Below are 15,278 nucleotides of genomic sequence, written 5' to 3'. Positions count from 1 at the left end.
ACGGAATTTTCTTTCCATTTCCATAAAACCCTGCAGGTTATTTAAAGGTTGCTTCTCCAACTCCAAAAGAGACTGTTTCAATTTCGTATAGATTCCATCATATCTCCAGATATGTATAACGGTACACACAACCATAATACCTTGGACATATTTATAGGATAAAATAACACCCATCAACGGGTTGATATCTCCAATTACTTCCAATAATATCAAAGACTCAATTAAAATATGAATTAAAACCCCCAATCCCACAGTGTGAACCACAAAAACTGTTGCACGGGTGAGGGTAGAACGTTGAAATCTTTCTTGGCACTCGTCATACCAATGGGCTGTGAGACCTTGTATTATGTAAAAATATTGAAAATAGTTTTGAAATTTTCCATAAATAACTTTTACTGGGAACTTTTTCATATCACTGGAAAATTTATGAAAACCACAAATTTAAAGAGCATTTTCACTTCCGCGCAGTTATAGCGATGATAAACTTATGGTTGACTGTTGTTCCTGAGTATTTTATAATAACCTTTCCCATAAATGTTTATTCACAGATTAACGGATAAGGAATGCACTGACATTGACATGTGGAAGCATTTACACACCTGGAACGTACAGTGTCTGAGATATTTATTAGGTGAAACGAAGATACCCTAACGGAAATATCAACTCCGATGAACTTTTCTAAAGGGAAAGACATTTCCAACGGACTTTTCTACAAAATATTCTATTCTATACGAAAATTCATCCCCGATGAACTTTTCTATACGAAAAGTCATCTCCGATGAACTTTTCTATAGGAAAGGTCATCTCCGATGAATTTTTTCTATGGTAAAATTCATCTCCGAGAACTTTTCTATAGGAAAAGTCATCTCCGATGAACTTTTTCTATAGGAAAAGTCATCTCCAATGAACTTTTCTATAGGAAAAGTCATCTCCGATGAACCTTTTCTATGGGAAAGGTCATCTCCGATGGCCTTTTCTATAGGAAAAGTCATCTCCGATGAACTTTTCTATAGGAAAAGCCATCTCCGATGAACTTTTCTATAGGAAAAGCCATCTCCGATGAACTTTTCTATAGGAAAAGCCATCTCCGATGAACTTTTCTATAGGAAAAGCCATCTCCGATGAACTTTTCTATAGGAAAAGTCATCTCCGATGAACTTTTCTATAGGAAAAGTCATCTCCGATGAACTTTTCTAAACGAAAAGTCGTCTCCGATGAACTTTTCTACAGGAAATGTCATCTGCGATGAACTTTTCTATAGGAAAAGTCAACTCCCATGAGTTCATCTCCGATGAACTTTTCTATACGAAAAGTCATCTCCGATGAACTTTTCTATACGAAAAGTCATCTCCGATGAACTTTTCTATACGAAAAGTCATCTCCGATGAACTTTTCTATACGAAAAGTCATCTCCGATGAACTTTTCTATACGAAAAGTCATCTCCGATGAACTTTTCTATAGGAAAACTTATCTCCGATGAACTTTTCTAGAGGAAAAGACATCTCCGAACATTTTTTCTGTAAGAAAAGTCATCTCCGATAAACTTTTCTATACGAAAAGTCATCTCCGATGAACTTTTTCTATAGGAAAAGTCATCTCCGATGTACTTTTTCTATAGGAAAAGTCATCTCCGATGAACTTTTCTGTACGAAAAGTCATCTCCGATGAACTTTTTCTGTAGGAAAATTCATCTCCGATGAAATTCTTCTATAGGAAAAGTCATCTCCGATGAACTTTTCTATATGAAAAGTCATCTCCGATGAACTTTTCTATGGGACAAGTCATCTCCGATGAACTTTTCTATACGACAAGTCATCTCCGATTACCTGTTCTACGGAAAAGTCATCTCGGAAAACCTTTTCTATTTGAAAAGCCTTCTCCGATGAACTTTTCTATGGGAAAGTCATTTCCGATGAACTTTTCTATGGGAAAAGTCATCTCCGATGAACTTTTCTATGGGAAAAGTTATCTCCGATGTACTTTTCTATAGGAAAAGTCATCTCCGATGAAATTTTCTATAGGAAAAGTCATCTCCCATGAACTTTTCCATACGAAAAGTCATCTCCGATGAAATTTTCTATACGAAAAGTCATCTCCGATGAACTTTTCTATACGAAAAGTCATCTCCGATGAACTTTTCTATACGAAAAGTCATCTCCGATGAACTTTTCTATACGAAAAGTCATCTCCGATGAACTTTTCTATACGAAAAGTCATCTCCGATGAACTTTTCTATACGAAAAGTCATCTCCGATGAACTTTTTCTATAGGAAAAGTCATCTCCGATGAACTTTTTCTATAGGAAAAGTCATCTCCGATGAACTTTTTCTATAGGAAAAGTCATCTCCGATGTACTTTTTCTATAGGAAAAGTCATCTCCGATGAACTTTTCTGTACGAAAAGTCATCTCCGATGAACTTTTTCTATAGGAAAATTCATCTCCGATGAAATTCTTCTATAGGAAAAGTCATCTCCGATGAACTTTTCTATGGGACAAGTCATCTCCGATGAACTTTTCTATACGACAAGTCATCTCCGATTACCTGTTCTACGGAAAAGTCATCTCGGAAAACCTTTTCTATTTGAAAAGCCTTCTCCGATGAACTTTTCTATGGGAAAGTCATTTCCGATGAACTTTTCTATGGGAAAAGTCATCTCCGATGAACTTTTCTATGGGAAAAGTTATCTCCGATGTACTTTTCTATAGGAAAAGTCATCTCCGATGAAATTTTCTATAGGAAAAGTCATCTCCGATGAACTTTTCTATACGAAAAGTCATCTCCGATGAAATTTTCTATACGAAAAGTCATCTCCGATGAACTTTTCTATACAAAAAGTCATCTCCGATGAACTTTTCTATACGAAAAGTCATCTCCGATGAACTTTTCTATACGAAAAGTCATCTCCGATGAACTTTTCTATACGAAAAGTCATCTCCGATGAACTTTTCTATACGAAAAGTCATCTCCGATGAACTTTTCTATACGAAAAGTCATCTCCGATGAACTTTTCTATAGGAAAAGTCATCTCCGATGAACTTTTTCTATAGGAAAAGTCATCTCCGATGAACTTTTCTATGGGAAAAGTCATCTCCGATGAACTTTTCTATACGACAAGTCATCTCCGATTACCTGTTCTACGGAAAAGTCATCTCGGAAAACCTTTTCTATTTGAAAAGCCTTCTCCGATGAACTTTTCTATGGGAAAGTCATTTCCGATGAACTTTTCTATGGGAAAAGTCATCTCCGATGAACTTTTCTATGGGAAAAGTTATCTCCGATGAACTTTTCTATGGGAAAAGTTATCTCCGATGTACTTTTCTATAGGAAAAGTCATCTCCGATGAACTTTTCTATACGAAAAGTCATCTCCGATGAACTTTTCTATACGAAAAGTCATCTCCGATGAACTTTTCTATACGAAAAGTCATCTCCGATGAACTTTTCTACAGGAAAAGCCATCTCCTTCTGATGAACTTTTCTATACGAAAAGTCATCTCCGATGAACTTTTCTATAGGAAAAGTCATCTCCGATGAACTTTTCTATAGGAAGTCATCTCCGATGAACTTTTCCATAGGAAAAGTCATCTCCGATGAACTTTTCTATAGGAAAAGTCATCTCCGATGAACTTTTCTATATGAAAAGTCATCTCCGATAAACTTTTCTATATGAAAATTTTCTCCGTTTACCTGTTCTACGGGAAAAGTCATCTCGGAAAACCTTTTCTATGGTAAAAGTCACCTCCGATGAACTTTTTCTATGGGAAAAGTCATCTCAGATGAACTTTTCTATGGGAAAAGTCTTCTCCGATGACCTTTTCTATGGGAAAATCATTCCAAATGACCTTTTCTATGGGAAACGTCATCTCAGATGAACTTTTTCTAAAGGAAAGTCATCTCCGTTGAACTTTTCTATGGGAAAAGTCATCTCCGATGACCTTTTCTATGGGAAAAGTCATGTCCGATGACCTTTTCTATGGGAAAAGTCTTCTCCGATGACCTTTTCTATGGGAAAAGTCATTTCAAATGACCTTTTCTATGGGAAACGTCATCTCCGATGACCTTGTCTATGGGAAAATTCATCTCCGATGACCTTTTGTATGGGAAAATTCATCTCCGATGAACTTTTTTATGGGAGAGGTCATCTCCGATGACTTTTTCTGTAGAAAAAGTGATATCCGAAAATTTTTTCTATAGGAAAAGTCAACTCCGAAAAATTTTTCTATAAGAAAAGTCATCTCCGATGACCTTTTCTATTGGAAAAGTAATCTGGGATGACCTTTTCTATGGGAAAAGTTATCTCCGATGACCTTTTTTATGGCAAAAGTCATCACGGAAGACCTTTTTTTGGGAAATGTCATCTTTGATGACCCTGAGATGGTCCCATGAGAAAAGCATTCTCCGATGACGTTTTCTATGGGAAAAGTCATCTCAGATGAACTTTTCTATGCGAAAAGTCATCTTAGATGAACTTTTTCTATAGGAAAAGTCACCTCCGACGACGTTTTCTATGAGAAAAGCCTTCTCCGATGAACTTTTCTATGGGAAAAGTCATCTCCGATGAACTTTTCTACGGGAAAAGTCATCTCCAATGAACTTTTCTACGGGAAAAGTCATCTCCGATGAACTTTTCTATAGGAAAAGTCATCTCTTCCTATAGGAAAAGTCATCTCCTTTTCTACGGGAAAAGTCATCTCCGAAAAAATGTTCTAAAGAAAAAGTCATCACCGATGAAGTTTTCTATAGGAAAAGTGATCACTGATGAAGTTTTCTATAGGAAAAGTGATCACCGGTGAACTTTTCTATTGGAAAGTCTTCACCGATGAACATTTCTATAGGAAATAGTCATGAACTTTTTCTATAGGAAAGTCATCTCCGATGAACTTTCTCTATAGGAAATGTCATCTCCGATGAACTTTTTCTATAGGAAAAGTCATCTCATATGAACATTTCTATGGGAAAATTCATCTCCGAAGAATTTTTCTATGGAAAAGTCATCTCCGAAAAAATTTTCTATGGAAAAAGTCATCTCCGAAGCCCTATTCTATTTGAAAAGTCATAACCGATGACGTTTTCTATGGGAAAAGTCATCTCCGATAAACTTTTTTATAGGAAAAGTCATCTCCGAAGAATTTTTCTATGGAAAAGTCATCTCCGAAAAAATTTTCAATGGAAAAAGTCATCTCCGAAGCCCTATTCTATTTGAAAAGTCGTCTCCGATGACGTTTTCTATGGAAAAGTCATCTCCGAAAAAATTTTCTATGGAAAAAGTCATCTCCGAAGCCCTATTCTATTTGAAAAGTCATATCCGATGACGTTTTCAATGGGAAAAGTCATCTCCGATGAACCTTTCTATAGGAAAAGTCATCTCCGATGAACTTTTCTATAGGAAAAGTCATCTCCGAAGAATTTTTCTATTGAAAAGTCATCTCCGAAAAAATTTTCAATTGAAAAAGTCATCTCCGAAGCCCTATTCTTTTTGAAAAGTCGTCTCCGATGACGTTTTCTATAGGAAAAGTCATCTCCGAAGAATTTTTCTATGGAAAAGTCATCTCCGAAAAAATTTTCAATGGAAAAAGTCATCTCCGAAGCCCTATTCTATTTGAAAAGTCGTCTCCGATGACGTTTTCTATAGAAAAAGTCATATTCGATGAACTTTTCTATAGAAAAAGTCATCTTCGATGAACTTTTCTATAGGAAAAAATTTCGACCGATGACCTTTTCTATTGGAAAAGTCATCTCCAAATAACTTTTCTAAGAGAAAAAACTCTTCTTCAATGAACCTTTCATTAGGAAAGGTTCTGATTTTTCGGTAGTAAAGCTCATCTTTGGTCAAATTTTTTATAGGAACAATAATCATCTCCCTTGAATTTTCCCTCTCTGATTAAATTCTTCCATTTAATGACCCATATGACAATGAACTCTTATAGATCACTATCACAATTTATCAATGGAATGCATTCAATAAAATATGAATGTAATTTTGCAACTATTCCATTAGTCTATTACCGAACGCCGAATGGAAGTCGTCCAAAACAAATTAAGAACAATGAATTTAATAAAATATTTTGAATATTGGAACTTGTGCATTGGTATCAATGTGAATTTTTTTGTAGCCTCCGAAAATCACCGGATAACAAAGCATGTGCTTTATAAGATCTACAAATTCGTCCTGGCTATCCTGGTGATTGGTGGTATACCCATCTATAATATTTATGGCTACACATATATGGATGCGTATGTGGAGAAACCATTGCTGCCACTGCTAAATAGGCTAAATGTTCAAATACAAAGTCTATTGGTGATGATGACCGTATTTGATAAACTGAAATTTTCTCAGGACAAACATTCCGAACTATGCCATAAATTGAGACAATTAGAAATATCCCCAAAAAACAACGTGAGACATCGACCCTTGCTTTATGGAAAATCGATTTGTTCCATTTCACATTTTCTCATCATTGCGCTAAGCGTCAAATATAACGTGAAGAGACGAAACACCTCACCTGTGAATATATTCGTGCTAAGCTATTACATCATTGTCCAATATTTGCTTCAATTAAAGTTATTTGGATTCTTCTATCTGTTGTTGAAGATCCTTGACAAAATGGATGAATTCAAGCGGAGGTTGGAGAAGCTGTTGACCAATAGCCATCTGAAGCAAGGGGCATTGTTTCAGATCTTTAGAAATCTATCCACCCTAGATGAGATTTGTCCAGCTGTAATGTATTTTTATCAGTTTTATTTTATGGCTTTGCTGTTGAACTTCTTTATATCCAATACGTTTTTGTTTTATATGATTTTCCTGGAGGCCCAACAATTATCCTCTCAGAATTTTGTAACCATTTTTACAATTTGCATGGCCTTTTTGCGTTATTTTGACATCTATTTGCCAATTATTTGCTGTGAAGCGATTGGTGCAAAACGTTCGGAATTAATTCAGAGTTTAAGGGATTGCCAAAAGGATTCAAAAGAGGTAAGTGAAGAATCGAATCAAAAAAAAAACTATTTTGAAAAGTTCATCCGATGAACTATAAAAAAGTTCAGCCGATGAACATTTTTCCTATGGAAAAAGTCATCCGAAGAACATTTTCCTATGGTGCAGTTCATCCGATGAACATTTTCCTATAGAAAAGTTCATCCGATGAACATGTTCCTATAGAAAAGTTCATCCGATGAACTTTTTCATATAGAAAAGTTCATCCGATGAACATTTTTCTATAGAAAAGTTCATGCGATGAACATTTTCTTATAGAATTGTTCATCCGATGAACATTTTCTTATAGAAAATTTCATCCGATGAACATTTTCCTATAGAAAAGTTCATCCGATGGACATTTTCCTATAGAAAAGTTCATCCGATGAACATTTTCTTATAGAATAGTTCATCCGTTGAACATTTTCTTATAGAATAGTTCATCCGATGAACACTTTCCTATAGAAAATTTCATCCGATGAACACTTTCCTATAGAAAATTTCATCCGATGAACATTTTCCTATAGAAAAGTTCATCCGATGAACATTTTCCTATAAAAAAAGTTCATCCGATGAACATTTTCCTATAGAAAAGTTCATCTGATGAACATTTTCATATAGAAAAGTTCAACCGATGAACATTTTCCTATAGAAAAATTCATCCGATGAACATTATCTTATAGAAAAGTTCATCCGATGAACATTTTCTTATAGAAAAGTTCATTCGATGAACATTATCTTATAGAAAAGTTCATCCGATGAACATTTTCCTATAGAAAATTTCATCGGAGATGACTTTTCGAAATAGAAAAGTTCATCGGAGATGACTTTTCCTATAGAAAAGTTCATCGGAGATGACTTTTCCTATAGAAAAGTTCATCGGAGATGACTTTTCCTATAGAAAAGTTCATCGGAGATGACTTTTCCTATAGAAAAGTTCATCGGAGATGACTTTTCCTATAGAAAAGTTCATCGGAGATGACTTTTCCTATAGAAAAGTTCATCGGAGATGACTTTTCCTATAGAAAAGTTCATCGGAGATGACTTTTCCTATAGAAAAGTTCATCGGAGATGACTTTTCCTATAGAAAAGTTCATCGGAGATGACTTTTCCTATAGAAAAGTTCATCGGAGATGACTTTTCCTATAGAAAAGTTCATCGGAGATGACTTTTCCTATAGAAAAGTTCATCGGAGATGACTTTTCCTATAGAAAAGTTCATCGGAGATGACTTTTCCTATAGAAAAGTTCATCGGAGATGACTTTTCCTATAGAAAAGTTCATCGGAGATGACTTTTCCTATAGAAAAGTTCATCGGAGATGACTTTTCCTATAGAAAAGTTCATCGGAGATGACTTTTCCTATAGAAAAGTTCATCGGAGATGACTTTTCCTATAGAAAAGTTCATCGGAGATGACTTTTCCTATAGAAAAGTTCATCGGAGATGACTTTTCCTATAGAAAAGTTCATCGGAGATGACTTTTCCTATAGAAAAGTTCATCGGAGATGACTTTTCCTATAGAAAAGTTCATCGGAGATGACTTTTCCTATAGAAAAGTTCATCGGAGATGACTTTTCCTATAGAAAAGTTCATCGGAGATGACTTTTCCTATAGAAAAGTTCATCGGAGATGACTTTTCCTATAGAAAAGTTCATCGGAGATGACTTTTCCTATAGAAAAGTTCATCGGAGATGACTTTTCCTATAGAAAAGTTCATCGGAGATGACTTTTCCTATAGAAAAGTTCATCGGAGATTACTTTTCCTATAGAAAAGTTCATCGGAGATGACTTTTCCTATAGAAAAGTTCATCGGAGATGACTTTTCCTATAAAAAAGTTCATCGGAGATGACTTTTCCTATAGAAAAGTTCATCGGAGATGACTTTTCCTATAGAAAAGTTCTTTGGAGATGACTTTTCCCATAGAAAAGTTCATCGGAGATGACTTTTCCCATAGAAAAGTTCATCGGAGATGACTTTTCCCATAGAAAAGTTCATCGGAGATGACTTTTCCCATAGAAAAGTTCATCGGAGATGACTTTTCCCATAGAAAAGTTCATCGGAGATGACTTTTCCCATAGAAAAGTTCATCGAAGATGACTTTTCCTATAGAAAAGTTCATCGGAGATGACTTTTCGTATAGAAAAGTTCATCGGAGATGACTTTTCCTATAGAAAAGTTCATTGGAGATGACTTTTCCTATAGAAAAGTTCATCGGGGATGACTTTTCCTATAGAAAAGTTCATCGAAGATGACTTTTGCTATAGAAAAGTTCATCGGAGATGACTTTTCCTTTAGAAAAGTTCATCGGATATGACTTTTCCTATAGAAAAGTTCATCGGAGATAGATAACTTTTCCTATAAAAAAGTTCATCGAAGATGACTTTTCCTATAGAAAAGTTCATCGGAGATGACTTTTCCTATAGAAAAGTTCATCGGAGATGACTTTTCCTTTAGAAAAGTTCATCGGAGATGACTTTTCCTGTAGAAAAGTTCAGCGGAGATTACTTTTCCTATAGAAAAGTTCATCGGAGATGACTTTTCCTATAGAAAATTTCATCGGAGATGACTTTTCCTGTAGAAAAGTTCATCGAAGATGAATTTCCTATAGAAAAATTCATCGAAGATGACTTTTCGTATAGAAAAGTTCACCGGTGATGACTTTTCCTATAGAAAAGTTCATCGGAGATGACTTTTCCTGTAGAAAGGTTCATCGGAGTTGACTTTTCCTATAGAAAAGTTCATCGGAGATGACATTTCCCATAGAAAAGTTCATCGGAGATGACATTTCCCATAGAAAAGTTCATCGGAGATGACTTTTCCCATAGAAAAGTTCATCTGAGATGACTTTTCCCATAGAAAAGTTCATCGGAGATGACTTTTCTTATAGAAAAGTTCATCGGAGATGACTTTTCCTATAGAAAAGTTCATCGAAGATGAATTTCCTATAGAAAAATTCATCGAAGATGACTTTTCGTATAGAAAAGTTCACCGGTGATGACTTTTCCTATAGAAAAGTTCATCGGAGATGACTTTTCCTGTAGAAAGGTTCATCGGAGTTGACTTTTCCTATAGAAAAGTTCATCGGAGATGACATTTCCCATAGAAAAGTTCATCGGAGATGACATTTCCCATAGAAAAGTTCATCGGAGATGACTTTTCCCATAGAAAAGTTCATCTGAGATGACTTTTCCCATAGAAAAGTTCATCGGAGATGACTTTTCCCATAGAAAAGTTCATCGGAGATGACTTTTCCCATAGAAAAGTTCATCGGAGATGACTTTTCCTATAGAAAAGTTCATCGAAGATGACTTTTCCTATAGAAACGTTCATTGGAGATGACTTTTCCTATAGAAAAGTTCATCGAAGATGACTTTTCCTATAGAAAAGTTCATCGAAGATGACTTTTCCTATAGAAAAGTTCATCGGTGATGACTTTTCCTATAGAAAAGTTCATCGCAGATGACTTTTCCTATAGAAAAGTTCATCGCAGATGACTTTTCCTATAGAAAAGTTCATCGGAGATTACTTTTCCTATAGAAAAGTTCATCGGAGATGACTTTTCCTATAGAAAAGTTCATGGAGATGACTTTTCCTACAGAAAAGTTCATCGGAGATGACTTTTCCTACAGAAAAGTTCCTCGGAGATGACTTTTCCTACAGAAAAGTTCCTCGGAGATGACTTTTCCTATAGAAAAGTTCATCGGAGATGACTTTTCCTATAGAAAAGTTCATCGGAGATGATTTTTGCTATAGAAAAGTTCATCGGTGATGACTTTTCCTATAGAAAAGATCATCGGTGATGACTTTTCCTATAGAAAAGATCATCGGTGATGACTTTTCCTATAGAAAAGTTCATTGGTGATGACTTTTCCTATAGAAAAGTTCATCGGTGATGACTTTTCCTATAGAAAAGTTCATCGGTGATGACTTTTCCTAGAAAAGTTCATCGAAGATGACTTTTCCTATAGAAAAGTTCATCGAAGATGACTTTTTCTATAGAAAAGTTAATCGAAGATGACTTTTCCTATAGAAAAGTTAATCGAATATGACTTTTCCTATAGAAAAGTTCATCGAAGATGACTTTTTCTATAGAAAAGTTCATCGAAGATGACTTTTCCTATAGAAAAGTTCATCGGAGATGACTTTTCCTATAGAGAGTTCATCGGTGATGACTTTTCCTATAGAAAAATTCATCGGAGATGACTCTTCCTATAGAAAAATTCATCGGTGATGACTTTTCCTATAGAAAAATTAATCGGAGATGACTATTCCTATAGAAAAGTTTCTCGGATATGACTTTTCCTATAGAAAAGTTCATCGGAGATGACTTTTCCCATAGAAAATTTCATAGGAGATGTCTTTTCCTATAGAAAAGTTCATCGGAGATGACTTTTCCTGTAGAAAAGTTCATCGGAGATGACTTTTCCTGTAGAAAAGTTCATCGGAGATGACTTTTCCTGTAGAAAATTTCATCGGAGATGACTTTTCCTGTAGAAAAGTTCATCGGAGATGACTTTTCCTATAGAAAAGTTCATCGCAGATGACTTTTCCTATAGAAAAGTTCATCGCAGATGACTTTTCCTACAGAAAAGTTCCTCGGAGATGACTTTTCCTATAGAAAAGTTCATCGGAGATGACTTTTCCTATAGAAAAGTTCATCGGAGATGACTTTTCCTATAGAAAAGTTTATCGCAGATGACTTTTCCTATAGAAAAGTTCATCGGAGATGACTTTTCCTATAGAAAAGTTCATCGGAGATGACTTTTCCTATAGAAAAGTTCATCGGAGATGACTTTTCCCATAGAAAATTTCATCGGAGATGTCTTTTCCTATAGAAAAGTTCATCGGAGATGACTATTCCTATAGAAAAGTTTCTCGGATATGAATTTCCTATAGAAAAGTTCATCGGAGATGACTTTTCCCATAGAAAATTTCATCGGAGATGACTTTTCCTATAGAAAAGTTCATCGGAGATGACTTTTCCTGTAGAAAAGTTCATCGGAGATGACTTTTCCTGTAGAAAAGTTCATCGGAGATGACTTTTCCTGTAGAAAAGTTCATCGGAGATGACTTTTCCTGTAGAAAAGTTCATCGGAGATGACTTTTCCTGTAGAAAAGTTCATCGGAGATGACTTTTCCTATAGAAAAGTTCATCGGAGATGACTTTTCCTATAGAAAAGTTCATCGGAGATGACTTTTCCTATAGAAAAGTTCATCGGAGATGACTTTTCCTATAGAAAAGTTCATCGCAGATGACTTTTCCTACAGAAAAGTTCCTCGGAGATGACTTTTCCTATAGAAAAGTTCATCGGAATTGACTTTTCCTATAGAAAAGTTCATCGGAGATGACTTTTCCTATAGAAAAGTTCATCGGAGATGACTTTTTCTATAGAAAAGTTCATCGGAGATGACTTTTCCTATAGAAAAGTTCATCGGAGATGACTTTTCCTATAGAAAAGTTCATCGGAGATGACTTTTCCTATAGAAAAGTTCATCGGAGATGACTTTTCCTGTAGAAAAGTTCATCGGAGATGACTTTTCCTATAGAAAAGTTCATCGCAGGTGACTTTTCCTATAGAAAAGTTCATCGCAGATGACTTTTCCTACAGAAAAGTTCCTCGGAGATGACTTTTCCTATAGAAAAGTTCATCGGAATTGACTTTTCCTATAGAAAAGTTCATCGGAGATGACTTTTCCTATAGAAAAGTTCATCGGAGATGACTTTTCCTATAGAAAAGTTCATCGGAGATGACTTTTCCTATAGAAAAGTTCATCGGAGATGACTTTTCCTATAGAAAAGTTCATCACAGATGACTTTTCCTATAGAAAAGTTCATCGCAGATGACTTTTGCTTGTTGCGGTGCCTCACAGAACAAAGTCCCAAATCCGAGGGCGAAAAAAATTTTGCGTGGAGGGGCCTTAGGGTGTAGCCTTTTTCGCCTGCATGGCGGCTACGAACCATGAGATTCCACCAGCTCCCATTATTCGGTAGAGTTGGGGGAGCCAGTGGTAACTAAAGTGAACACTCCCGGGATGGCAGGCCACTGTAATGCCTTTCATGACCTGCCGTGTTCACATTTTTGTTGTTTTTTTTATTTTTTTGTATTGGGGGGAGTTAATTTTTTTTCCCAAAAATTTTGTGTGTTGAGGGTTTTTGGTTTTTATCGTTGGGGTGTCCATTTTTTTTGTTATACACCCTTTGGAGTAAAATTAAGGGCAACTGGATTGTCATGCCTTCAATCCGTTGCCCAAATTAAACAAAAGCCGAAGCCGCCACATGTGAAATACAGAAAACACAAGTATCGAACCACTGGTATGGCCAAAATAAGCCAAGGAAATATTAGCCATCCCAGAGGGAGATCTTGATTGTTTCCTGTAGTCCATCATTGGGGGCTGCACCTAAAAAACAAAGGCTGAAAAGAAAAAACAAATATTAATTAATAATAGAAGAAAAAATAAAAAAATTGGAACGATACCGCCAGTGTTTTTCTTTTTGTTGTTTATCTCTGGTTTTGACATTTTGATCAAGTGGAGAATTTACAATCTCCAATTTTAGGCAGTGTTCTGAATGCTAGTTGAACCCGTGTTGCCAAAACAAATATGACTGAGAATTTTAGGAAACGGTTTTATCGGCCTAAAATGTGCACAAACTAAGGTGGCACTCTCTTAAAACAAGTCCGGCGAAAATTAGGGCTCAAATGTTGCAAAGGTTTTTTTTGCTAATTAATTGAGAGGGGGACGACTGGTGGTAGGAAAAGGGACAAATCTAGTGGGTTTGCAAGATGTCGAGTAATGGAAAGGAGCCATTTTTACGACCGAACCTATAAAAGAGAGCATTTTCAGAAAAAGGTTCAGTTGTTTAGTGGTGTTGAGCAAATTAACCTATCCGTGTAATTAAGAGCGTTTTAAACAATAAAAGTGAACGTTTTTTAATAAGATATCTAGAACATTTTTAATATATCAAAGGTAAAAATTTAATGACAGTACGTGAAAATCAAAGGAAAAGGTGTTAACATTATGTTTAAATAATTAGGTGACGAGGAGAAATTTAATAGAATAGAGTGGTGACGTGGTGTTCGAGCCGTGTGAATTTACCTAAACCGACAAACAAAAAAAAGGTACGAGCGTTAAGTGCTAAAAATATAAAAAAATATGATAATTAAAATTAGTTAATTTTTTCCTTTTTTGTGGGTTCGGCAGGTCGGTGTCAGGTTGGAGCACATAACGTTATCTTGTGGTCGATAGTGTCACTAACTCTGGAACATAAGGTAGGAACACAGTATTGCCAATCATCATTGAAAATAAGTGTTACCTAATACCATCTGTGGGCAAAACCCAAAACTAAGAATTAAATCTCCGCTCGTGGAATCCTAGCCCAGCACCCTAATCAATTTATTCGAGACACCCAAATTAATTGTTATACCCTGAAGTCTCCAATTCATTTCTTGCCAACACCGTGGTCTGAAATCGTCATAAAACGACGTAAAAATATACTAAGCTAATTGATGGTGGAAATTTGTTCTCGAAACAGGTAGTTGTCGAGAAGTAATGAGGATACCACTTTGTGAGACGTATGAGCGTATTGTGGTCATTATATGACCCCAAGGATGAATCGTTGCCCAGTTAAAATCTTAAAAGAAAATATTAAACCATTTACTTTTTTATTTATTATTCAAACTTTTATCTAACATAACATATCTTTAATTATTTATTCTGCTTGTTTAGTATATTATATTTTTTATTCAGCATATTTATTGTTTATTGATATTATTGATGTTTTAATTAGGTTATCAAGTAATGTTTGCTTGTTAAGTCCAGTTTAAATGTCTGTTGTCAACATTCTCGTGAGCGAGATTATTAATCCTGATAATTAGGCCCATTACATGTCCGATATTAGAAAAGAGCTCTTTTTTTTAGTGACATTAGGGTGGGTAGATGTCAGAAACCTAGATCTCGTGATATCGAAATGATTGATTTTGATTATCCTTATTGGATGTTTGTTTTGTATTAGTCCCAAGGACAAAAAGGAAACATTAAACTGATCATTTTGTTTGGTCAAAAGACCGTTCGTTTTAAATACCCCTTTTGTTAAACAATCACTATATTGGTTTTTTCTATCTTCAAAAGAGAAACTTTAGTTAATGAAAACTTTTTTCTAATTTTATTTTTTTTTATTCATAAATTATTTTATTTTATACAAAATTATAATCAACAAAATATTTAATTATTAAGTCCGACATAATCGTTAGCTTTAGAATCAATTAGAATAAAAATGACTTGATGTATTTTTTGGAATTAGAAA

General features: G+C 35.1%; 1 long non-coding RNA gene across 1 annotated transcript; it reads left to right on the top strand.

Moving 5' to 3' along the window:
- The first annotated feature begins 13,705 nt into the window (after positions 1-13,705).
- On the top strand, positions 13,706-15,278 carry LOC141405779 (uncharacterized). Its single transcript, XR_012413265.1, has 3 exons — positions 13,706-13,942; positions 14,010-14,094; positions 14,177-15,278. It is a non-coding gene; the product is annotated as an uncharacterized lncRNA (long non-coding RNA).

This window comes from Musca autumnalis, unplaced genomic scaffold (genome assembly GCF_047663935.1).
Source record: "Musca autumnalis isolate F117 unplaced genomic scaffold, ASM4766393v1 scaffold_5, whole genome shotgun sequence".
Lineage (NCBI taxonomy): Eukaryota > Metazoa > Arthropoda > Insecta > Diptera > Muscidae > Musca > Musca autumnalis.
The sequence above is the reverse complement of the archived record's forward strand: the minus strand, read 5'-3'. Positions and strand labels throughout refer to the sequence as shown.